General features: G+C 35.6%; 1 protein-coding gene across 1 annotated transcript in view; it reads left to right on the top strand.

The window, feature by feature from the left end:
* LOC143218567 (uncharacterized) overlaps positions 1–27,488 on the top strand; it is a 362,474-nt gene that overhangs the window by 146,454 nt on the left and 188,532 nt on the right. The window lies entirely within an intron of this gene.

Genomic DNA, 27,488 nt, shown 5'->3' with positions numbered 1-27,488 from the left:
CTGAAATTCTGGATCGTCGACTTGACCGCGCATCCCTTAGGCCTTCTACCACCGGCTGTGCAGTTCGTCGACCTGGCCGTACGTCCCTTAGCTTTCGGTACTGTCGTATACCTGAAGACATCTGTACAGTTCGTCACCGAGTGACCCAGTGACACACATTTCGAAGCAGCAAATGGATTTACGGCTGAATAAGTGAGGTTTCAATACAATCAGTTTCTGCTTCTTCTCTCGTTCGGGTAACGTTGCCGTAAGTCGGGTAAAAAGATCCACCCATATGAATTGACAAGTAAAGTTCTTCCGCGACCGACAAAATGTCTAAAGGAAATGTTCAGAATCATGGTCTTGACAACATATCCAAAGCTCATCCAAATCGGGTAAAAGATAGTACAATCGATCGATTTACAATTAAAAGTTTTTACATTTATCGCGTAAACTAAAGCCGGCCGACAAAAACTGTAAAGGGAAATGTTGTTCAGAATCATGGTCTTGACAACATATCCAAAGCTCATCCAAATCGGGGAGGATTCACATAATCTCGAGAAACTCTTGTTCGTTACGGCATCGCGGCGTTACACCACGCTCGTCTCCCGGCGCGCCGCACAGTGGTCCAAACTGCCGATTTAGGAGTGCAAAAGTCAAAAAACCAAACATGAAGTAGGCATTTAATACTGTTTCTTACATCAACACATATGTCTGTAGAAGCTGAAATCGACAATATTACTTCTCAAATCAATTATTGTTAAGTGTGGCATAGGTTGAAAGTAGCAGTATGACAAGTACATCGATATAAAGGACATCCTTTTCAACTCTTATTTATTGTCTAGAACGATAATATTGATTTCTAATTATAATAGCCGTGTTCAGAAGCATTGGGAAGATATGAAAAAAAATATAAAACAATTTTTCGGAAATGTTTAAGTAATGTTCCTCAAGGAAGTATTAAGAAATTTATTTTTTAAGTTTGTTGTAGGAAATATTAATGATATTCGCCCGTATTCGCGCTAATTTTTGCATCAATATTAGGAATGGAATATGTAGTTTATGGTTTCATCAAATTTATTAGCAGGAAATTGCAGATTAGCAAGTCATTTTATTTTCTCTGATACAGTTCGATGACGAGTGCGCGTGGAACGAAGAGGTTTTAAGAAATTCATTTCTTAAGTTGGTAGGAAATACTAACGATACTCGCCCGTATTCGCGTTAATTTTTGCATGAATATTAGGAATGAAATATGTAGTTTATGGTTTCATCAAATTTATTTGTAGAAAAATGCAGATTAGTAAATTATTTTATTTTTTCTGGTACAGTTCGATGACGAGTACGCGTAGGACGTACATATATAATAGACGTACTATTATAATAATATATAATAGACGATTAATAGACGTATTAGGCAATAATGTGCAAAGAATGCCTGGTGTTGTGGCATTGTTGTTGGAGGGCCGATTGGCAGTTCTTTTTGCGAGTCGTAGAGAGCGTAAACAAAAAGAGATTGATTTTCTATTATTATGGGCCTTCCACATGAATGTTTCCCATTCTTATTGTGTCGAAGAGATCGTTAACAGCTTGGATTGTGTTAGGTTGTATAATTATATCTAATTAGATGTAAATATAATAGTATAACTAGATATAAATATTGTTTTGTTTTTATTTTTATTATTATTGTGTTTTTTATATGTATTATTATTGTTGTTGTCGTAAATTTCATTTCTAAAAATTATACTTTTGTAAAAAATGAAGAATTGTGCACAAGTTTTTCTTTTCTAACACTGTACATTAAAACTGGCATTATAAATTGAAATATGTTGCTTCCTCTTTGCTATATTTTAAGAAAAAAAGATATTTCAAAAAACTTACGGAACTCAATTAGCCTTCTTTATACTTATCTAATGTGTATAGAATACATGTAACACAGAATTATCGATTATTAGAAGCGTTTAGACTTTTGCACTCCTAAATCGGCCGTTTGGACCACTGTGCGCCGGGCTGAACGTGCCATCGCGCGTCTAGGTCGCGCTCTGATTGGTCCGTGTTTTTCGTTAATAACTCCTAAACAAAGCTCCGGCTGACGTTGGTGCAAAGGAAAATGTTGCTTCAAATGACCTAAGGAACCTCCCATTTCCCGGAGTCGAAGGGGTCTTGGGACACCCTGTATTGCTTCAAATTATTTTTCCAAAAAATTTCGAACTTACTCTTATGAATAAATAATGCCTAATTCCAATATTGCACTGGTTCAGTTTGGTATTGCTTTGCAAATTTTAATCGCAAAACTTAATGCTTAGCGACTTCTTTTAAAGTGTATACTCACTTTTGACTCTCACGAGTATTTACATATTTTTGTTTGCTTTAATATTCTACTATATTATTTTTTTGTATCTGTTTGTATATATTTTTTGTGAAGTATGTACATATTTTTGTTTGCATTAATGTAGTATTATATTATTTTTTTTGGTGTATGTTTCGTAAACTATTTATGTATTTTTGTGTGCTTTAATATTATGTTCAGTTCATACACGCTAAATATTATGTTTTCATTTTTACAATTACATACTATTTCCCTGCATTTCAAGCTCTAGATACGTAGTAACCCACGTCTTGTAACCGGGTACAGTTGAAAATGTGTAACCCGCTCTGGTTGCTACTTGGGAACCGTTCCTGTAGGGTTACTGCGGGTTACAGTAACCGAGCTTGGTAACCCGGGTTACGGTTCGGGTTAGGCGTTGGTTAGGATCCCTGTACGAAGGTGAAACTTCGTGAACGAACCCAATGCGAAATTGGGGAGTCACTAGGAAATGACGCGCAGACGAACCCGATGCGAAACCGGGGAGCTGCTAGGAAGTTGTAGAACAGCGCGGACGAACCTAATGCGAAATTGGGGAGCCGCTGGGAGGTTGGATAAAAGCACAGACGAACCTGATGCGAAATCAGGGAGCCGCTAGGATGGTATAGTTTTCGTGGACGAACCCAATGCGAAATCGGGGAGCCATTAGGTAGGAAAAATCTCTATTCGGATAATTATAATTGGTAAGTCGCGAACAAACCTGATGCGAAATCAGGGAGTCGCACAGTGGTTCCATATCCCCAAAAGCTGGCCAAAACCCCTAAACGTACTTCAATTTTTCCAAAAATTGGTATCCCATGGTTTTCGGGTCCGCTGATTACAAATCTGGACTCAAAATTCGAAAAAACAAAATGGCGGATCCAATATGGCGAACGCATACGTTAAAAAATTGTTACTTCTGTTAAAAAATTGGCATTCCGAGGTGTATCGTACGTATTGCGACCACAAAGCACAAGAAGATGCTCGGAAACTCATTTGAGTTGCATACGATAATGCATCATCTGAAAAATTTGCACGAATATCTGCTGTCTTTCTTCGCTTTGATCTTTCGCTGGAGGTTTCAAATTCTAAAGAAGGACGGCCAATGATGTTCGCATGATTGTCGCTGTCTGCAGGTATACGGAATGCAACAGATACATTAAGCCACGTAGCAAACTTTCTAAAAAAGAAATCTTCCGTTCTCTTTACACTTTGGCATTTTGTCTTAATTTTAGAAATTAAAATCCCTAATGCGGTCTTTGTTTCATGATTTACATCAATTAATTTCCCGTGCTGTTCGCATATCTGATTCTGAAGGTGTTCAGATGTTATAGTAATATCACTATTCAAATAACACTTAATTATTTGAAAAATCTGTTTTCTCGTCAATCGGATTTCGCTATCACGAGACCCTGAAAGTAAATAATAGAAATCAATATTTGAAACATTTTGTCTAAGAATTAATTAAAAAGTGAATTAATTACTTCTATAAATTAATTTACTTAAACCTGTCTGTCCCTTAAAGGTCGCTTCCTCTCTAGCTCTCTTATTAAAACGTTTATATCTCGGTAACAAATTAACGAAAAATAATGTTATTATATTGTTTTGAAATTGTCTGAATGTCAGCTATAAGAATATATAAAAACAATAACCCTTTTTTTAAAAAATTGACCCGTGACCTTCGCAGGACGTTTCAAGGTCACTAATAAGTCAAACGCATACCATCGTCAAATGTGTACCTTCAGACCGTAAAATTTTTATTTGAAACATTTTTTAGTATCATTCATACTTTCCGAGATATTTTGGTGAAAGCTAATAAAATGCTTACACTGAGTTAAATAAAATGGTGGTACGTGAGAAATGGCAGTTCTCGGCAGTTAAGATTTTAGATTTTGCAAGATAATAGTATAATCTAAGACCCTATGTAAGTTATTTGCTGGAGGTGTGTGGAGGTTTTAACTTATCACTACATCTTTAAAATGTATGCGTCAAATTTTACGTTCCCCTTCCGTGTAACTTTTAACCGGTTAACATTAACAATTCAGCACTAAAAACGATTGAACTTACCTCCACAAACTGTATCCATTATGTAGTATAAAAATCAGTAGCTTCCAATATAACTTATACACTTTGCACTTATATTTCGTACGTACGCTCACGCGCGTGAAAAATGCCTGTCTAACGAAAGCGAAGTTTCGACTACGACTGCAACTCAGGTAAAAAAATGCAAGCATTTTCCCGTTTACCCCACTACGGAGTCACTATTAGAGTACCCATCCCAATGGGTAAAAACGTCCTAGCTCATAATTCATTTTTGGGGTTTTGGCCAGCTTTTGGGGATTTGGAACCACTGTGAGTCGCTAGGATAGTTAGTAGGCCTCGTAACTAATATAATCTAATTGATACAACCCGAGCGGTAAGGTTGTATCGTGTGGGAACGTTCAATTACTATATAAGGATTTTGGACAATAATTATAGGTTCAATAAATTTGCTCTAATTACCAAAGAACACAAATATATTCTACTTATAAAATTCTGTAATACAAGCGTGTATGTGTCGCTATTGGAAATGAGAGTAAAAGATATAAAATGTAAAAGAAGGAATTTACCTAAACTACGATGCTCGGTTTTGACGCACTGGCAATGCGGGGGACTCGGAAGCAACTTCAACACTGCCTAATAGATTATGAACCGAACTAGCGGAATCTATGTAGTTAAACTTTGATCTGAAAGGTACTTTAGCCCGATCTCACTAGAAGTTATCTTTCCAAAATGCAGCACGACGTGACGCGATACGTGTCTACTGAAGTACTAACCCCCGAGAGTAAGAATCTAAGGGTTTATATACCCCTACAATGAATGAAATGCTCTATTCATAATTTGGTCGCGCTTAGAGATTAGAGCTTAGGGCCAGACTCTCATTTTTGTCACTTCAGAACTCGGTCCTAAATCAAAGGGATCAACCATGATATGAAAGGTTATCTAGGACGCTTCCTGCCAGAGACGATCTGGAAGAGACTCCTGTGAGAAAACGAACGGAATTGTATTCTCTATCCGTAACAAGGGAGTAGACTCCTTTTTCCAGGATTGCAAGTGTCACTTCCGGTGGTCCAGCCATTAGTAATAATTGATATAAATAATCATGAATAAAAATATTTCTTAATTTTGTTTAACAGCTTCTCCGATAATGTTGCGCGGGTAATAAAAATCAAATGTTATTGTTGCGTATGATGGGCTACGTAATAAAAAATTAAAAAAAAAGAATTTTTTGATTTTTGCCTTTTTTTAGCGAAGCGAAGAAGATTGCGCTAAATTTCAGAATTGTGCATTAAAAAAACGCGCCGCTTACTCTACCTCAATAAGATGGTAAAATGAAATGAGTTTTTTTAGCGAAAACGCATGTTGAAGTACACTTTGCGGCGCTCGTACGCCAAAACTATTGATTTTACAAAAAAAATTTTTATTACATAAATTGTAGGAAATTTTCTCTAGTTTAATTTTGTATATAAATGTTTTTATCGTAAAATGAGTCGGAACGGAGATATTGTCAAAAAACTGGTACGAGGTGGCAAAGTTAAAATTCGGAAAGAGCACATCGAAATCTATAAAATTACCCATTCTCAAAACTCCCGGAAAACTTCCCAGGTAACCTCTTTTTTCGAACCAAATGACTGTATGTACCACTAACAATTGTTTATAATATGAAGACAATTTGATTAGAAAATAAATATAACATGAAATTCACTAATTAAACGAAAGATTTTTAAATTCATCTATTTTTTCAATGCAAAATATACTCGTGAATGGTTTTCATTGGCAATATATTGATGGATTTCGAATTTCTTGCAATTTTGTCTCCCATTGTAGGGTAACTGCACCAGTGAATAAACGGGCACCAGTAAATGAATGCTTTTGTATGTTATGTTTAATGACTCTTGGGCCAATGGAATGTATGACGTTTTTTTCGTAGCTGTATTCATATTGGTTTATATTGATCAATTTACCATTAGTTTCTAAGATGGCCTATTTTCGCTAAGTGCGTTGAGTGTGTGCAACAGAGCTAAAACTTTTCTTTTACACATGAGTCTTTATACTTTTCTTTTACACATGAGATAAAAGTTACTAACAATATAGATGTACGAGGGTTTAAATATTGAATATAAATCACAAAAATAGCTATAAAATGAATAGTTCGTTAAAAATTCGTTGTGTCTATTCACTGGTCCACGATATTACTCATAGCCCAGTAAATGAACAGAGTGTTCACGAAGTGACAACAATGGTAGAATGTGAAAAAGGAAAGGTATGGAAATGGCCAGAGATTCCAGATACGGTTTGGTACAAGAGACAGGATGTTTTAACAAAGATAACGGAGCCAAAGAAAATTAATTCTAGCGGATTTTTTGTGATTAAAGAGTTAAATAAATAGCAGAATATCATTTAGTGATTTGTTCATTCATTGGACCATCATTGTTCAATTACTAGAATGTAGTGTTCATTGACTGGTATTTTTTATATTTTTTTATTTAACGTTTAATATCCAAGGTGATGAGATGCAGAAGAGGAGGGGGGGAGGTGGAAAAAAATGTCTTGGAGGTGGAAAGGGAAAGGTTAGAAGAGGTAAAAGAATACAGGTATCTGGGTTACACGATTACAAGAGATGGGGGTCAAAGACCTCATGTAGAGGAGAGGTTAAGGAAAGGGGCGGCAGCTATGGGACAAATATGGGCGATAGGAAAAAAGAGATTTTCCAAAGATTGGGGAAGGAGATTATGGCTGTTCCACAGATTAATATGGGCTGTGAAAAGCTATGGGGTAGAAATATGGGGCTGGAAGGAGAGGACAGGTCTAGAGAGACTTCAAGAAAGATATTTGAGATGGCTGCTAGGAGTAGGTAAATTTACGCCGGGATACATGGTAAGGGAGGAATTAGAAAGGGAACTACTTAGAGGGAGGGCAGGCATAAGGGCATGGGGGTATGAGAGTAAATTGGGGCAAGGTAAGGGAGGGGAGTTAGCGCGCCTATGCTGGGAGGAATTGAGAAGAAGAGATAGAAAGGGAGGGCAGAGGGACGGATGGGAAAAACAGAGATGGGATTTCTTTAGGGAGAGGGGGTGGACGGAAGAGGAGATTTCGAAACTGATAGAGGAAAGGCAAGAGTCCATAAGTGAAGAAATAATAAGAAGGGAAAAAATAAAACACAGAGAAGAAAGATGGGAAAGAATTAGGAACACGAATTTTAATAGTTGGTATGGGAGGGTTAAGGGGGAGGGGCTGCCGGGATATTTAAAGAAAGGGTGGGGGGAGAGTAGATGGAAGAGAAGTACTGGGAGGATGAAGAGGAGAAAGAATGCAGAATATGTGGTTGGGAGAGGGAAACATGGGAACATGTATGGGAGGTTTGTATGAGAGTGGATGAAGAAAAAGGCTGGCAGGAGTGGATAGGGAAAGTGCTAGAAGATGAAGGGGGTGGGGAAGAGTGGTTGAGGAAATTTGAGGAATGGAGAGAAAGAATGGAGAGTAAGAATGGTAAGAATGGAATGAATGATAAGCAACCGGAAGAGGAGGTCCGTTTTAGCATGTAAGATTAGTATGTAAGATTTAAAGCATAAGGGATAGGTTAAGATCTGTAAATTATTGTAAATAGTGTACATAGCGTCTTTTGTATATAGTAAGCTTCTCTCTCTCTATATATATATAGATAATTTAGTTATAAGCATAGATATAAGGTAGGATAGAAGATATTTTAGGAAGACGGGAAACGGGAAAAGTAGGGAATATGGTTTGCGAAGAAAATGTAAGAAAATTGTAACCCTAAGGGGAATCAATAAAGTACATACAATACAATATTTAACGTTTAATAAAGAAAAATAATAATAATTTCATTTTATTTGTGTTCATTTATTTTTGACAAATGAATTATAGGGAGCCATTTGGCATATATGAGATCCCTTTAATTCACATATTTTTTTTTTAAATAAAATATCTTCCTGAACAATTTCTTACATGTTCATTCACTGGTGCGGTTACCCTACCTCCAGAACATTCTTAACAGGTTTAAAGTTTAAAGAACCGTGATCCCAGGATTGACTAACATCATTTCTGACAAATATCAAACAAGGTAGCCTCGTTTAATCGCGATTATTCGGGATCGCATGTCGGAGGTTATCGCGTGCAGCTTAGCACGGACGAGAGCACGGGAATTCCTCTGTCCATACAAGCGTGTGCAACTGGTTGCCGGTAAGGCATCCATGATACGCTTATGCGAATAGATACACGCGATGTTTGTGGCTCAGTCAACGATAAGAAGCTCTCTATTGACGCGATAGCTGGAAGACATAAACCGCGGATTTAACGCTAGAATAATTACCAAACCAACATGATCAAAATGACTATCTTGCAATTTCTCTTATAAACTGGCTGCGCTTTTGTTCTCATTGGATTTAACAATCACGATCTCTACTATAATCATTCTCTGGAACAATCGGACAAATTTGTTCGAGGTAATAACAGTTAATTAATCTTCTAAATCTGGACTTCAATTGTAAAATACGCTATAGAAAAAAAAAACGTTATCGAACCGATAATTCCAGCATGGCTATGGGTACAATTCGTTATTCGAACAAACGCTTTTAATTAATTCCGATTAATTATGGAGAACTTCGTACAATTTACTCATTTATAAATAATTCTGCTTAACCATTGAAATAGAATTAATTGGTTGATTGTGTTCAATAATTCGACTGCGCAGTTTATGTATTTATAAGAACGAATATGAACGAAATACAGTATGTACCGCGAAGGCACAAAAGGAATTTCAGAAAATGATTATAATTCCGAAAATGTATGATCAAGTTTAAAATGTAGAATAAAATGTATTGAAGCCAGACGTCATTTTCAAGAAGATTCATTTAACGAACAGCATAGAGATAGGAAACAATATTAACGTCAAAGGAGAATGTCAGCTGTAGCAGGAGTTAAACTTCATCCTGAATTGTGCAGTTCGGACCAGACGCAGGCAAACTATTGTATATACGAGGGGTCCCGCATACAATGGACAACCAATTGGTGAGACGAAACTGAAGAATACAGGGTTTGCACTCTAAATTCACCATTTTGCAAATCTATTTCACCCTTTTGCAAATCAGTTTCAACCTTTTTCGAACAAAGCATTATAAAGTAAATTTTTATACAAGTCAAATCAAATGTTAATTAATTGCTAAGAAATTCAACATTTTATTTAATGAAAGGATGTACATCAAATACTTATTTGAAAGTAGTAAAAGTAATAAAAGATAAAACCAGTTCATTAACTTTGTAATGTATGAAAACTGGATGTCCTGTTTAAGTGAGATCAGCAGGATATCTCGGAAGACGTTGTCGTTATCAAAAAAGTGTTCCTACAAAAGTTGTTTGGTATCACGGGCTACATTACGTAGTATTAATTATTTCCTTGAGAGTGGAGTGGTGGAGGAGATCTGAAGATCAATAGATTTTTTTTTGTTGATTATTTGTAAGTGAGGAACAGATCTTTTGTGAAATACATATACAGGGTGAGTCCGAAGAAACAGAACACTTAAATATCTCCGTTACTTTCCGTTGTACAAAAAAACTTCTTAGGACAAAGTTACACTGTTTGACGGGCCACATGTAACGGTGTAAGGAAAAGAATTTAGGAGGTCATTTTTTATAAGATTACAAGGTCATCGATATTTTTTTTAATGGAATGAGCAAGTTTTTAATACATCAATCGATGCAACTGGACATTCGTTATAAAAAAAGTACTAACCTATGTATGTCGAATATTTAGTAGTTCCCGAGATATTTCAATTTAAATGACTCTAAGACACCATTACTGTCGTACAAAGACGTTACACAAGTAAGTATAAACGCTAACATCAATTTCAATATCAACCCTTCAACTTCAATTTTTCAATTTCAACTTTTCAATTTCAATTTTTCAATTTCAACATCAATTTTTCAATTTTAATTCGTTAATTTCAGTCTATTTTTCAATTTCAACTTTAATTTCAATATCAACCCTTCAACTTCAATTTTCAATATCAACCCTTCAACATATTCAGTTAAACCTTTAACATTAAACCTACCACCGCCAGTCAGCCATGACCGGTTTATGGTTTTTCATTTTACTCGTACAATTATTGAAATTATAATGATGCTTTCATGTGCAGGAATTTTGGGACACCGTGTATAAAGGGTGAGGCCGCAGAAACAGAACACATAAATATCTCCGTTACTTTTCGTTGCACAAAAAAACTTCTTAGGACGAAGTTGCACTATTTGAAGGGCCATATGTAATGGTGTAGGGGGAAAAATTTTCGAGGTCATTTCTTTATAAGATTTCAAGGTCATCGATATTTTTTTAAACGGAATGAGGTATTTTTTAATACATCAATCAATGCAACTGGACATTCGTTATAAAATAGTACTAGCCTATGTATGTCGAAAAGTTAGTACTTCAGGAGATATTTCAATTTAAATAACTCTAAAACACCATCATACTAAGACGTTACACAAGTAAGTAAACGCTAACATCAATTTTTCAATTTCAATGTCAATTTTTCAATTTTAACTTCAATTTCAATATCAAATTTCTCCATTTCAACTTTAATTTCAACTCTCCCATTTAAACTTCAATTTCAACTCTTCCATTTCAACTTCAACTTTTCAATTTCATTTCGTTAATATCAACTTCAACTTCAATATCAACCCTTCAACTTTAATTTCAACTTCAGTTTCAATATCGACCCTTCAACTTCAATTTCAATTTCAACTCGTCAATTACAACTCTTCAATTTCAGTTTTTCAATTTCAACTTCAATTCGTTAATTTCAACTCTTCAATTTCAACTTCAAGTTCAACTTCAATTTCAATATCCACCCTTCAACTTCAATTTTTCAATTTCAACTCTTCAATTTTTCAATTCCACTTCGTTAATTTCAACTCTTCAATTTTAACGTCAATTTTTCAATTTCAATATCAACCCTTCAACTTCAATTTTTCAATTTCAATATCAACTCTTCAACTTCGTTTTCAATTTCAATTTTTCCATTTCAACTTTAACTTCAACTTCCATTTTAACTCTCCCATTTCAACTTCAATTTCTACTCTTCCATTTCAACTTCAATTTTTCAATTTCATTTCGTTAATATCAACTTCAATTTCAATATCAACCCTTCAGCTTCAATTTCAATTTTTCAATTTCAATGTCAATTTTACAATTTCAATCTCTTCTATTTCAACTTCAATTTCTACTCTTCCATTTCAACTTCAATTTTTCAATTTCACTTCGTTAATTTCAACTCTTCAATTTCAACATCAATTTTTCAATTTCAACATCAATTTTTCCATTTCAACTTCAATTTCAATATCAACTCTTCAACTTCGTTTTCAATTTCTACTTTTCCATTTCAACTTCAATTTTAACTCTCGCATTTCAACTTCAATTTTTACTCTTCCATTTTAACTTCAATATTTCTATTTCAACACTTCAATTTCAATTTTTCAATTTCAACGTCAATTTTTAAATTTCAGTTTCAATTTTTCATTTTCAACGTCAATTTTTCAATTTCAACGACAATTTTTCAATTTCAACATTAATTTTCAATTTCAATATCAACCTTTCAACTTCAATTTTTCAATTTCAACGTCAATTTTTCAATTTCAATTTCAACTCTTCAATTTACACTAGCAAGTAAACGCTAAACGTCTTAGGACGACTGTAATGGTGTTCTAGAGTTATTTAAATTGAAATATGTAGTGAGCTATACTAACTTTTCGACAAACATGGGTTAGTACTTTTTTGTAACGAAAGTCCAGCTGCATCGATTGATGTATTAAAAAATGCCTCATCCAATTTAAAAAAATATCAATGACCTTGAAATCTTGTAAAAAAATAACCTTGAATTTTTTTACCGGACACCGTTACATGTGGCCGTTCAAACAGTGTAACTTTGTCCTAAGAAGTTTGTTTGTAGAACGAAAAGTAACGGAGATATTTAGGTATTCTGTTTCTTCGGACTCATCCTGTATGTACTTTATTATACTGAATGTACAAATCGTGAGTGACGTGATACGCGCTGTACTGTGGCTGACCTCGGAGTAACACTCACTTAGGATGGATTTATAGTGGAGCTGCGAGCATCGATGATAGCGGCGCGGTGAAAAGAAACCAACATTCGTGACAACATTTCGACACATACTAATGAAAAAGTACATATGTATTTTCTTTGTTTTTCTTTTTTTTTCACCGCACAGCTCACCTCGCTGCTCCACTATAAATCCATCCTTAGTCTCCAGCGGGTCTTTTTATACTAAGGGAAAGATCTGCAATAGGGTGGACCTTATTTTTTGACCAACGAATTTTTTTCACGACGCCCCCCAGAATGGTTCTCTTTGGTGAGAAAAAAATTTGTGCAAAATTTAAGATCGATCGGATAAAAGGATCACGTGGCGCATTTAAATTGAAAAATTGAAAATTTTGAATTTCATCGTAACTATAAAGTATTATATATCGTTGGATTTGTAATTTTTTTCTAAATAAGAATATAGAAAAATTATATGACCTTAATTTTTAAAAAAATAACGATGACCTTGAAATTTTGAAAATTTGATTTTAAAAAAAAAATTTTTTTATGCCATTATATTTACCATATTGAACAATGCAACTTTTTCCTCTGACATGTTTTCGTAGAACCACAAATAACAGATATTTAAACATATCCATTTATTACCTGTGACCGAATATAATTTATTACGTTACCTCCAGATGTACCCCGTGGACCTTAAGTCCACTTTTTTACAATTTTACCTATCTTGAAATTCGTAAGCGCACACCCGGGAAACAGATGTAAACCCTCGTTATAAATTTTAAAACAACCCGTACTTAAACTCCCACTCCTATTCCTACTCCTATCCTTACAAGTTTTTCCACCAATTACTTTCAACTCCATCAACCAATCATCACGCTTTTTCAAACAAACGACATCCACATCGTAGTAAGATTTAGATGTATCAGAGAACCACCGATTAGATCTGTCTGAGCTAACGAACTGTAATCATCAGTATCGAGTAAGCGAACATACAACCCCAAGTGTTGTCTTTGATCAACTATCACCTCAACTTACAAAATCGGACTCGTGATCATCGTCGTTCAATCCAGATTTGGCAGACGCGAGACGTTACAGTAGTCATACAGGAAGACTACTCAATTTCTATATAAATTGAGAAGCCCAATGGAGAGTAGAAGTCGCGAAAAACTGTTCTTATTAGAACATGATGAAAATCAGATAATTGACGCTAAGTTGCCATCGAAGCGACAAGTTTTAGGAGTGCTATTTTATAATTTGCGGAAAGTGAAATTGAACCTTCGGTCTAGTGCACACCTTGTTGTTAAAGAAGTGGAGGTGTTGTGGGAAAAGGCCAAAATTCCAGTTCAGTTAAACAGTCGCTGCGTCGAGAAATTGGAGTCATTATACCACAAGTGGAAGGTCTTACAAAAGAGTTGTAAACGACGATCCCAGATACAAGATCAACAGGAACAAGAGTTTCTTGATCAATTAGTGATCTTTTAGTAGCGGCGATTATTATAAAAAATTTGTCATTTTACCAACTAATGTGGCCGATCACATGCAAGAGGACATTTCAGGTTTTATATCAGACGAAAGTCGAAAATTTTTTAGTAGATTTAATATATTGACAGAATTTTTAAAAAAAGATCCAATAGTTTGGCAAGATGAAGAATCCTACAAACTAGGTTTAGATATAGTTAAGGCTTTACCTGTGGTCAATGATTCGGCAGAAAGAGCCGTTAAGCTAATGCAGGATTATAATCAAATTTTAGCTCGCAATGAAGAAGAAAAGCACTTGGTACTGCAAATGGTAAAAGATTACCGCCAGCAATATCCTGACGCAACGAAAACGATAATAACGAAAAACATGTAAATCGAACGTCGAGGGTCCGCAGCACAGGCGAACCACACAGCTACCTCCCTCTCAGGAAAAACCCAGAGGGGTAGCGTCATAAAATACGCTGGCAGCGCGGGTCCTTACAGCCACTTCGGGTCTGAGGACCCGTTCTTCCAGTGACTGTTGTCAAGTTTGGATTCTCTCTCTAGGTTTTGTTTTGTTTGTCTGTTCATTTAATAAAATGCATTCTTGGCGAGCGGCTTCACCGTTGATCGGCGTATAATTTGGTGACCCGCTCTGTCCTTCCCATCCTAAAAGCGGATAGTCTTACATTAGAATATAAGAAATAGTTCCTTATTACTCTATTCTGTAGAATATATTCAAAATATTCATTCACATGTATAGTACAATAGTACAATACAAAATTACATATCTCTGTTATTTGTGGTTATACGAAAAAATGTCAGAGGAAAAAGTTGCACTGTTCAATATGGTAAATATAATGGCACAAAAAAATTTGTTTTTTAAAATCAAATTTTCGAAATTTCAAGGTCATCGTTATTTTTTTTTTAATTAAGGTCATATAATTTTTCCATATTCTTATTTTTAAAAAAATTACAAATCCAACGATATATAATACTTTATAGTTACGATGAATTTCAAAATTTTCAATATTTTCAATTTAAATGCGCCACGTACGTGATCCTTTTTTTCGATCGATCTCAAACTTTGCCCAAATTTTTTTCTCACCAAAGAGAACCATTCTGGGGGGCGTCGTGCTTTGTATCTCGATAAAAATTTTTCGTCAAGTATAGCTTAGGTCCATCCTAATCTGCAATAAAATACAGGTAGACGGAAAGAACTTCGTGTGCTAGGGCTGTCCGTGTATCTGTTCGTGTATATCGTCTGTGTACATCAACATTTTTAAATAGAATGTCCTATTTTTTATACCACAGATCGATAGAGTATCGAATTCTGAGTATAAAAGTGTCCGAAACCTAATAGTTAATGAGATATTATCCAAAGAAGAAAGAAAATCGTTTCGATCGGAATGCTCTGATGCGTCTGACCATGACTTACCGATTCTACTGCTTGATATACTAAAGCACGCGTCAGGAACCGAACTATTCATTTATCCCCTTGTTCCGCACCCCGAAAACAGTCCCCTCCTCAATACCTCATTTTGCGGTTCGCTCTACATTAAACTCTAAGACTAAATTTTTTTCTGACTATACAATTTAAAAAATTTTAAAACATTAATTCATATACATACATGTTATATAGTTAGGAGGGAAGAATATAAAATACAATTGAAAAGTACATTTACATTTATTCTCAAAAGAAATATACGTATACATATGTATATACATATGTACATATTTACAGCAACTTATACATATTGACACAACTTACATATGTGACTCTTTGGGTATGCTCCACTTTTTGCTTGTAAATGCAGCAATGTATAGGCATTTTTGTCTAATTTCGAAAACACAAAACCAAAAATACTTGGAAATATAGGAAACAATGAACCACTCACAGCGATTTGATTACAAATGGCGTACATATTTCAGTCAGCGTGTACAAGAAAAATATAAGAAGGGTTGAATAGAACTCAAACGTATAGTTCGGTTCCTGAGATACTAGTTGGCGCTGTAAAAGAGAGCTACAGCACCTTCGCCTCTATCTAATCCTATTTGGTATGTATATCGTGCTGCAGATAATTGCATAATTCTTGAGGGTTAGCATGCGACGAAAGCGGGGGTGGGGTGGTATAATAAATCGTGCCGGTATCGTGTCCGGGCCATCGGGATCCCCCGAGTTCCGTCAGTGAAAGCAGCTTTTAATGGCGCGAAACCGCGGAAGTTGAATCGTAAATTCGACCGGATGGGAGGCGCGCAGAAACGAGCGTATCTCTAGCCGCTGCGAAGCTCAACTTTGACCACCCTAATATACCCGGCGGGGTTCTGTCGAGGGTGCTGGGCGACGCTGGGGGCGCGGGGAACAGAGGAACATTGGGGGACACGAGGGCGAGTATCGTACGAGAGAGGGACAAGGACTCGCTGTGTCCCATGGCCTACATACGGCCCGCTTCCCACCGCAAATGCAATCGGCCGCGTTGCCACCGATGCGTACGGACATCGCATTGTATACGCTGGGATACTCTTCGCTCGGATCAGGCCTGTGACTGTGAACGACGCGACGAGGAACGCAGAGGCACGCCGAGGGCCGGATCTAATCAAAGGAGATGCTTGCCAGAGAGAGAGAGAGAGAGAGAGAGAGAGAGAACTGCCCAATCGATTCCCTCGCACAGCCGGCGGGAGTCCTCGAAACACCCTAAAAATGCACTTCCGGGGAAAGTAGAACAGTGGCGCGGAAATGGTAAATTATATCACTGACATAATACAGGGTGTCCCAAAATTCCTTCAACAGCCGGAAATGGGAGATTCCTGAGATCATTACAAATAATATTTTCCTTTGCAAAAATGTTATCCGCGGCTTTGTTTAGGAGTTATTAACGAAAAACACGGACCAATCAGAGCGCGACCTAGACGCGAGTTGGCACAGCCGGCCAATAGACAGTTGACGCGCCATGACTAATGTATATCCAACGAAAGAACAGTACCGTTACGCGCAGCTTGGAAGATGGTGGGGCGCAGCGAGCCTATCATCTCTCACTCCCCACTTTCTTGAACCAATTAGGGCGAAGATGCGCAGCGACGAACGAAAACTGGTCTTCACACGGTACTGTTCTCTCCTTGGATAGAGTATACTGTGCCAACTCGTGATTGGTCCGTGTTTTTCGTTAATAACTCGTAAACAGGGACTGAACACTGTTATGATATCGGTTCCGGTTCTCGAAACAGTTATGAAGAACCGAAATGATGTTATAACTGTTACGAGAATATCAGTTCTGGCTTATATCGGTTACGGTTACGGTTCTGGAGAACCGATATTATTTCGGTTCTGTAACTGTTGTTTTTCGGTTCTGGAATTCGGTTCTGGACTTCGGTTCCGGATTTCGGTTCTATCATTCTGTATTCTGTATTGTGTTCGGTCAGTTCGGTCTTATATATTTATTATGTAAGTAGATATTTTTCGTTATTTATAATTTAAACAATCTTTAAATAAATAAATTTTTATAATTTATTCCTATATTCGTTATTTAAATTGTTCTTTCAATCATTTATTGATAAAAGAATTGTTTAAACAAATTTTTATAATTTGTTTCTATATTCGTTACTTAAATTGTTATTTCAATAATTTATTGTTAAAATAATTGTTTAAACAAATTTTTATAATTTGTTTCTATATTCGTTATTTGAATTGTTATTTCAATCATTTATTGATAAAATAATTGTTTAAACAAATTTTTATAATTTGTACAAATTTTTATAATTTGTTTCTGTTTTCGTTACTTAAATTGTTATTTCAATAATTTATCGAATTTCAATAATTTTGTGTACAGATTTTTATAATTTGTTTCAACAATTATTTTAACAATAAATTATTGAAATAACAATTCAAATAACGAATAATAGAAACAAATTATAAAAGTTTGTACAAATTATAAAAATTTGTTTAAACAATTATTTTAACAATAAATTATTGAAATAACAATTCAAATAACGAATATAGAAACAAATTATAAAAATTTGTTTAAACAATTATTTTAACAATAAATTATTGAAATAACAATTTAAGTAACGAATATAGAAACAAATTATAAAAATTTGTTTAAACAATTCTTTTATCAATAAATGATTGAAATAACAATTCAAATAACGAATATAGAAACAAATTATAAAAATTTGTTTAAACAATTCTTTTATCAATAAATGATTGAAATAACAATTTAAATAACGAATATAGGAATAAATTATAAAAATTTATTTATTTAAAGATTGTTTAAATTATAAATAACGAAAAATATCTACTTGCATAATAAATATATAAGACCGAACTAACTGAACACAATACAGAATACAGAATGATAGAACCGAAATCCGGAACCGAAATCCGGAACCGAAATCCAGAACCGAAATCCAGAACCGAAAAATAACAGTTATAGAACCGAAATAATATCGTTTCTCCAGAATAGGGATGCCGATTATTTTCAAAAAGATCGATTTTTCTGAATCGATTATAATCGAAGCTTAAGAATCGATCCACTAAAAAATCGTTTCCAAATAATCGATGTTTTGAATAATCGATTTTTTTTTAGAAATGTCTAAAAATGATAAAAAAACGAAGATCAAAATTTTGTTGGACATTTTTATTAAAGAAATAAAGTAATAATAATTATTATATTGCGGATCTTTATGCATTTATAGCAAAATTGAGTATATGAAAATCGAAGAAGTTCAAAAATTTAAAAAATTGAAGATATCAATATATAATTTCTCCTCTATACATATATTAAGATCATTACGGGAAGAGGTAACATTCAATTTAGTTTCTATTTCTTGCTACCGGTGTAGAAAATTTTTATTTTGCATAAAGATTCAGTCTAATAATAACCAATCTTCGAAGGGCAATGATGTTAAGAACATTTTTGCGCGTCAACCAATGGTCGCGTGGTCGGCCGAGTACGAGTAGAGAATTAACCAATGAACGAGTTTCGTTAGAATCATTATGTGCAGTAGAATTTTCGTGTTTTAGGAACACTTATATAGTTACTTTTGATGCTAGTTGGATCTCTTATTCTCTTTATACAGTCTCCGCATAAACACTCCACGGTCTCCACGTACAGTCATACAATTTGCCATAAAAATCGATTATTTATACAATTTTAGAATCGATTATTTGTAAAAATCGGATATTGAAGAATCGATTCTAAAAATCGATTTATTTTATGAAAATGATCGATTTTTTAAATAATCGATTAATAATCGGCATCCCTACTCCAGAACCGTAACCGTAACCGATATAAGTAACCAGAACCGTAACCAGAACCGATATTCTCGTAACAGTTATAACATCATTTCGGTTCTTCATAACTGTTTCGATCAGAACCGATGTATAACAGTTTGAAACTGTTATTTCCAGAACCGTTTCAGTCCCTGCTCCTAAACAAAGCCGCGTGTAACATTTTTGCAAAGGAAAATATTGTTTCAAATGATCTCAGGAACCTCCCATTCCCGGCTGTTGAAGGAATTTTGGGACACCCTGTATAACTGCGGATTTTATGCATTTATAAGAAAAATGAATACATAAATATCCAAACTGTGATGACTAGACTGCGGATCTTTATATATTTATAATATGTCGAGATATGCAAAATATATGCAAAATACAGGGTGGTCCACGCAACTTGCACATCTATAATAACTTCCAAAGTATGCGTTGCACGAAAAAGTTTTGTATACAGAAGTTGCATGGTCTGAAGGGATACATTGTGTAGTGTATTTATTTTTTTTACAGGTGGACGCGTATAAGGACATATGAAGGTCACCTTCATTTCTTTAAACGGAATGAGGTATTTTTTAATACATCAATCGATGCAGCTGGACATTCGTTATAAAAAAGTACTAACCTATGTATGTCGAAAAGTTAGTAGTTCCGGAGACATTTCAATTTAAATAACTTTAAAATACCATTACTGTCGTACTAAGACGTTACACAAGTAAGTAAACACTAAACTCAACTCTTCAATTTCATTTTTTCAATTTCAACGTCAATTTTTCAATTTCAACTTCAATTTTTCAATTTCAATTCGTTAATTAAAACTCTTCAATTTCAATTTCAATATCAACCCTTCAACTTCAATTTCAATTCCCACTCGTCAATTTCAATTTTTCAAGTTCAACGCCAATTTTCATGTTCAACGTCAATTTTTCAATTTCAACTTCAATTTTTCAATTTCAATTCGTTAATTTCAACACTTCAATTCCAATTTCAACATCAATTTTTCCATTTCAAATTGAGATTGAAATGGAAGAGTAGAAATTGAAGTTGAAATGGAAGAATAGAAATTGAAGTTGAAATGGAAGAGTTGAAATTGAAGTTGAAATTATAGTTGAAATTGAAAAATTGAAGTTGAAAATGAAGTTGAAGAATTGATATTCAAGTTGAAATGGAAGAATAGAAATTGAAGTTGAAATGGAAGAGTTGAAATTGAAGTTGAAATTAAAGTTGAAATTGAAAAATTGAAGTTGAAAATGAAGTTGAAGAATTGATATTGAAGTTGAAGTTGAAATTGAAAAATTGACGTTGAAATTGAAATTGATGTTAACGTTTACTTACTTGTGTAACGTCTCAGTACGACAGTAATGGTATTTTAGAGTTATTTAAATTGAAATATCTCCTGAACTACTAACTTTTCGACATACATAGGTGAGTACCTTTTTATAACGAATGTCCAGCTGCATCAATTGATGTATTAAAAAATACCTCATTCCATTTAAAAGAATGAAGTTAACCTTCATATGCTCTCTACGCGTCCGTCTGTAAAAAAAATAAATACACTACATAATGTACCCCTTCAGACCATGCAACTTTTGTATACAAAACTTTTTCGTGCAACGCATACTTTGGAAGTCATTATAGGTGTGCAAGTTGCGTGGACCACCCTGTATGTATAGGGAATGCATGTACGGATCTGTAAAATAGTAATTATTTTATTGTTTTATTTATTATAATTTAAATTACAATATAGAACAATAGTTTTTTCTACAGTGTCGATTGTAAATTGATGCCTCTTGTCTGTTAAAATTAATTTATACGCTGAAAAAGAACGTTCTACATCACATGATGTTACAGGGGCATATTTAAATTTACCCCAATGATGTGCCAGAACCTCTCGTGGTCCTTCAACGTGTTCACCCTTCACAATATTGCTTATTTTTAATAATACATTAAAGTGTATATTTTGTTTTAATACAGATTCCATTTTATGTGTACATAACCTTTTCTCTCCATAATCACCGGGTATAATTTTTAAATTTTCTGTAACTACAGTTACCAAATCTATAGATTCCGTTAGAGGTAATCCTATTGTTTCCAGTTTCTTCATGGCCTCGGGTAATATTTGGAAATGGCTCTGAATAAATGTTAATGAACCACTACTAACGCGACGCGGAGAGTCGCAGACGCCGGCACAGTTCAAACGCCCGTGCGTCATCACAATGTAACACCAATATTTAATCTTCCTTATTTTTCATTATTTTTCTTATGGGACTTTCACCAACATATTCGTGGCAATTTTCTAATGCAAAATGATACCAAACACGATATAATTTCAACTGTATTTAGTGGTTTAATTGACGATGATGGTTTAATTGATGATTAAAGGCTCGGCCTTTGGAGATAAAAAATAGCTACCCTATACGATAGATGCGACCAAATCCCCCCTAGGCTGTCGCGTCTATAGAGGATTTACTGTATAACCATTCTTCGCTATGAATAATAACAATGGCGAAAATCGAGGTGGTAATATCCGATGTACCACCCTGTTGAAAAATCCTCTGTACTGCAATCGTTGCAGAACGCAGACCAGGCAATAACAATAATACGATAAGCCGAAGCTTTCGCAAAGCAACTTTTACCTGAGCTTGTCTCGCGGGATTAATGAAAAATATTTATAAAAATTCATTAATTGGCGGAGAAACGTAGATGTAGCTGAAGAATAACTCATAAACGTTTATGCTGTGTTAAATACGCGCGCCATGCACGGCCCCCCCCCGCGCGTGGGATTAAAAATATTCTTCGACTTCCCTCGTTAATGTAAATCACGGCGCGCGGCGCGGTGGGATTAATTAAGGAAGGCTCGGCGGAAATGCCCGAATTCGTTAAAAATTTTTAACTGGAAACAAAAATGCATTTGCTGTGGTCTGGTGTCTGCTCCCTCGCGTTACAACACAATATTATATCTCTCTTTCTCTCTCTCTCTCCCGGTGCACGCTAGTAATATACATTAATAAGGTCGCAGACTAACGCGCGCGCCCATGCAATTGCCCTGGCACCCATGACCTGGTTCTACAAATTAAGTAGCTTCCGATTATTAAAGCCGACGTTATGACAATTTATGGTGCCGCTGCTATTGGAAATGCATCTGCAGCTGTTCCGTTCCATTTCCAGCATCTCGTATCCTGATCCTTTTTCGATTAAGACCCCCCTCGGTTTCCTTTTGGCAAACTTGAACACGTAGGTACTACCGATACTGTACATACAGGGTGTCACAAAACTACACACCCCCGATTTAGTCGAAAATGACGTGAGAAGACCCACGCAAAATTGACCTTGAACGTGAAAAACAAGGTAAAAAAAAACAAAACTTAAGGATCCCTGATTGATCGATCTATACCCTACCCTAAAAATCACAGATACTATTAAGGATTAAGATTTTTTAAATTTTTATATCAAAGAGTTAACTTTTAAGATTTAAGATTTCTAATCTTAAAGAAAATTTGTTTTTTACCTTGTTTTTCTTGTTCAAGGTCAATTTCGCGGGGGTTCCTTATGTCATTTTCGACTAGATCGGGGGTGTAGAATCGCGCTATGGTGTCCGTGACATATAATTTCGTGACACCCTGTACAGGGTGTGAAGAGAGATGATACACTGCCGGACAAAATGGTAACACATTTGATGTATTTGTATATTTCAAATAACACAATAGGATGTACGTACATATTGCTCACCCTATACAGGGTGAGTCACCTAACGTTGCCACCTGAAATATCTTTCTTGTTTTTAGAGATACGTCAAATGTCTGAAGGACAAAGTGGAATAGTAAAATGGGGCTCATACGATACCTAAAAAATTTTTGTTTTTATGTAATTTTTTTTTAGAAATATGAAGACAAACGTTCATTTGTTTAAATAGAATGAGGTATTTTTTAATACAACAATCGATGCAGCTGGACATTCGTTATAAAAAAGTACTAACCTATGTATGTGTAAGATTTTGAAATAATTCCCTGACCCACCCTCATGAGGTGAGGCGGGGGGGGGGGGTCAATTGTGGTGTTATTGAATAGCATTTTTAAAAATATCAAATACATCCGTCTACTTTTATTTTTCTGACCTTGATGTGTATTTCTCGAGATATCCCCAATTTTCAACTATTTTTTACCCATTTTAATTTTTGCCCATTACGGCGCCATCTGTGAACCAAAATGCAAAAACTCCTAGGACCAAATTTGTGTATTTTTGGTAATTATTTACTTTCAGGGCTTCCTCACCGATTTTGATGAAATTTAAGTATGTTGTTAAACTCATAATTCTGAACAACTTTTTCCTATACATGTTAGCGCCGCTCGATTTTAGTTTTGGAGATATTTGCGAAGAACTATCGCTAATACTGTATTGAATTTTCCGTATTTCTGCACGCTCTGCGGCAACGTAAGCCTGTCCCAGCCCACCATTTGTTTACATTTTGCTTGTAAATACGCTGCGGAGATGAGAGAAAAAACAGGGTCTCACTCTCTGACCATACATATACTATAGGGTGAGCTTTCAGTTTTGAAAGACCCCCCCCCCCCCCCCCACCACCTAACCCTAATTAATTCTGATGGCATAATCTTTTCATTCTATATAGCCGTCATACAGAATTTGAACTGGTAATGGAAAAATCATGAGATCAGAATTAGTTAGGGTTAGGTGGTGGGTGCGGAGAGGGCCGGCCGTCAGGCCGGCCCGACCACGCATACGAAAATGTAGGAGTTGTCTTTCAAAACTGAAAGTTCACCCAATATATGTATGATCAGAGTGAGACCCTGTTTTTCTCTCATGTCCGCAGCGTGTTTACAAGCAAAATGTAAACAAATGGTGGGCCGGGACAGGCTTACGTTGCCGTAGAGCAGGCATGCACAGCTCTTTGCTCTCAGAGCAGCTCCCGTGCTCCCAAGTTGCTCCCCGTATGCTCTCAGAGCAGATCGGACGTATGGAAGGGGAACCCACTAACAAGGGAACATATTCAGATGCGAAATTCGGATTTTGATAAAACTTTGGGAGTTTATAGTTCTTTGAAAAATATTTGACACGTATTTTTTTTATCGGCAACCATCCACTTTGAAGGGGTGAAAACAGCCCTCAAAGTTGGGGGTCAAAACCATACTTTTTGAGATATCCCGGAAACCGGAGGTCGAAAAAATTTGAACTTTTTAAAATTGTGTGTTTTTCAATGGGCAATGTAGTCGCGCAAGAGAATTTTAACAAAAGTTTTTTGTTTAAACAATATATTAAAAATTTGAATTCTTTTTGTAGTTTCTCTTATTTATTATTAGTTAATTTTAATGTAAACTTGGCTGCGTGATCTTTGATCCAAAATAGGGGATACATGTTTCAGGATTTTCTTTTTTTTTGCCATTTAACAATAATTATGCATAATGGAATATGGTCTCGCACCTGGCGTGTGGGGGAATTCTGGCTTGTTTTATCGAAATATAAGCATTTAGTGTAAACGTATATAATATTTTAAACAATACCACTGGATTACATGTCGTTTATTGTTTTATCAGCAACTAAAGAAGGTGGAGCAGGTACCAGCGTGACGCGGTGCTAATTACCGCGGCGGAGTAAGGGTACCGACTTGTATGTATAGCCAATTCGTCTGCGAATTTCTGCGGTCGTTGGGCTTTCGGTCAAAATATACCTGGAGCCTTTTCAAATACACTGTGGATCCTTCAAATAGTTTGATGAACATTATAAACATTTTGATGGAAACATATCACAGCAATAATAACAAGGAAACAAATAACAACCGGAGAAATTTGCAGGAGAATTGGCTATACATACCAGTCGGCACCCTTACTCCGCCGCGGTAATTAGCCCCGCGTCACGCTGGTACCTGCGCCACCTTCTTTAGTTGCTGATAAAACAATAAACGACATGTAATCCAGTGGTATTGTTTAAAATACTATATACGTTTACACTAAATGCTTATATTTCGATAAAACAAGCCAGAATTCCCCCACACGCTAGGTGCAAGACTATATTCCATTATGCATAATTATTGTTAAATGGCAAAAAAAAAGAAAATCCTGAAACATGTATCCCCTATTTTGGATCAACGATCACGCACCCAAGTTGACATTAAAATTAACTAATAATAAATAAGAGAAACTACAAAAAGAAATCAAATTTTTAATATATTGTTTAAACAAAAAACTTTTGTTAAAATTCTCTTGCGCGACTACATTGCCCATTGAAAAACACACAATTTTAAAAAGTTCAAATTTTTTCGACCTCCGGTTTCCGAGATATCTCAAAAAGTATGGTTTTGACCCCCAATTTTGAGGGCTGTTTTCACCCCTTCAAAGTGGATGGTTGCCGATAAAAAAAAATACGTGTCAAATATTTTTCAAAGAACTATAAACTCCCAAAGTGTTATCAAAATCCGAATTTCGCATCTGAATATGTTCCCTTGTAAGCGTGACTTGTAAACAAAGCACGAGAGAAGACGAGTGGGAGGGGCGTGGGGAAGTGCAGAGCGCGCCGGAGTGGTCAGACTACAACAACGTAGACGCCGCCCCCACTCTCATACGCTCTTTTTCTCGTCTTCTCTCGTGCTCCGTTTACAATTGGTGGGTTCCCCTTCCACACGTCCAAGCAAGGTCACTGCTCCGACCCCTGCTCAGGAGCAGGGTCGATTGCTCCTGCTCCCAAATCGTCCACCTGTGCATGCCTGCCGTAGAGCGTGCAGGAGAATACAGAAAATTCGGTAATTATACAGAAAAGTACTGCCCACTCCGATTTTGATGAAATTTAAATATGTTATGCAGCAACACATTCTGAACAGCTTTTTCCTTTTCCAATATAAGGGGGGTCGCTTTTAGTTTTCGAGATATTTGCAAAAAACTATCGCTAATACCGTATTGAATTTTTTGTATTCCTGCACGCTGCGCTGCAACGTAAGTCTGTTTCGGTGCGACGTTTGTTTACATTTTGACGCTGTAGAGATGAGAGAGAAAACAGGGGGGCGGAAAGGGCCAGCTTGACACCACACACACCCACTGTTTCTAAATTATACTCTAGATTCTTACATACGTATTTTCACGTGCTGATTACGAATATAATATTGAAAATTTGCGCAAACGTTAATTTCTTAACGGAAACCTTCTATTTAGAAACACTGGGAGCGTGTTAAGCACTGGGTGGGTGTGTGTGGTATCAGGCCGGCTGTTCCACCCTCCCGTTTTCTACCTCATGTCTACAGAGTCAAAATGTAAACAAACGCCGCACCGAAACAGGTTTACGTTGCAGCGGAGCGTGCAGGAATACGCAAAATTCAATACAGTGTTCGCGATAGTTTTTTGCAAACATCTCGAAAACTAAAAGCGACCCCCCTATATTGGAAAAGGAAAAAGTTGTTCAAAATGTCAATATCTATAACATATTTAAATTTTATCAAAATCGGAGTGGGCAGTACTTTTCTGTATAATTACCGAAAATTCAATAGATTACACTGTCCAACAAATTTCAACTTTTTTTGTGATTTCAATATACTGTTGGGTCCTTCTTATAGAGTTTTTTGCGCTGATTCTGAATCTGGTTTTAATTTTTTCCCTATACGTCCAGTTTTTGAAAATCATGGCTTTGAAAAAAAAACATATTTTTCAACTTTAAACAAATATTGCGATGTTATTATAAAAGATATTGAATTGTTGTTTACAGCAAAAGATTCTGTAGACTTTCCCGAATACAGTGATATCCAATATTAATACATTATGATTGTTTAAACATGTTTAAACAATGATTAAAGACGGAGATGCACCACTTTTGCACCAATTTTTGCGGATATTTTCGAATTTATCTCAAAAAATAAGGGTCCAGCGAAAAATTGAACTATACCACGCGAAAGAGCAGACTTTTATCTTGAGAAACCCCCCTGTGAAGTTTGCATGGTCGACGTTTTTACCGAACCAGAAAGCAAAATATCTTCGCCCGACATGCGTTGACGCCAGTGGTGCTCTTCCACTAGCGCGGTCGTTCGTCGGGATACGGCGCGGCGCGCTGCGGTGAAACGGCGCGTGGCTATAAGCGCGCAATTATGTCAGCTTACTTAAATGTAATATTTTATTAAATGTTATATTATTGTTATTTATTATATATTAGTATATTTATTCTGTATAAATTATTTTATGTGTTTTTTAATGTTAGTCTCTCGTTTATAGTATATTTAATACAAAAAATACCTTTTGTAACAAAATAATAATTTATTCACACACTACACTATTACACTATTTACAATGCTAATATATATGTGTACACTATTCAGATAGAATACACTACTAAAATA

Source organism: Lasioglossum baleicum, chromosome 19, assembly GCF_051020765.1.
Source record: "Lasioglossum baleicum chromosome 19, iyLasBale1, whole genome shotgun sequence".
NCBI lineage: Eukaryota > Metazoa > Arthropoda > Insecta > Hymenoptera > Halictidae > Lasioglossum > Lasioglossum baleicum.
The sequence above is the reverse complement of the archived record's forward strand: the minus strand, read 5'-3'. Positions and strand labels throughout refer to the sequence as shown.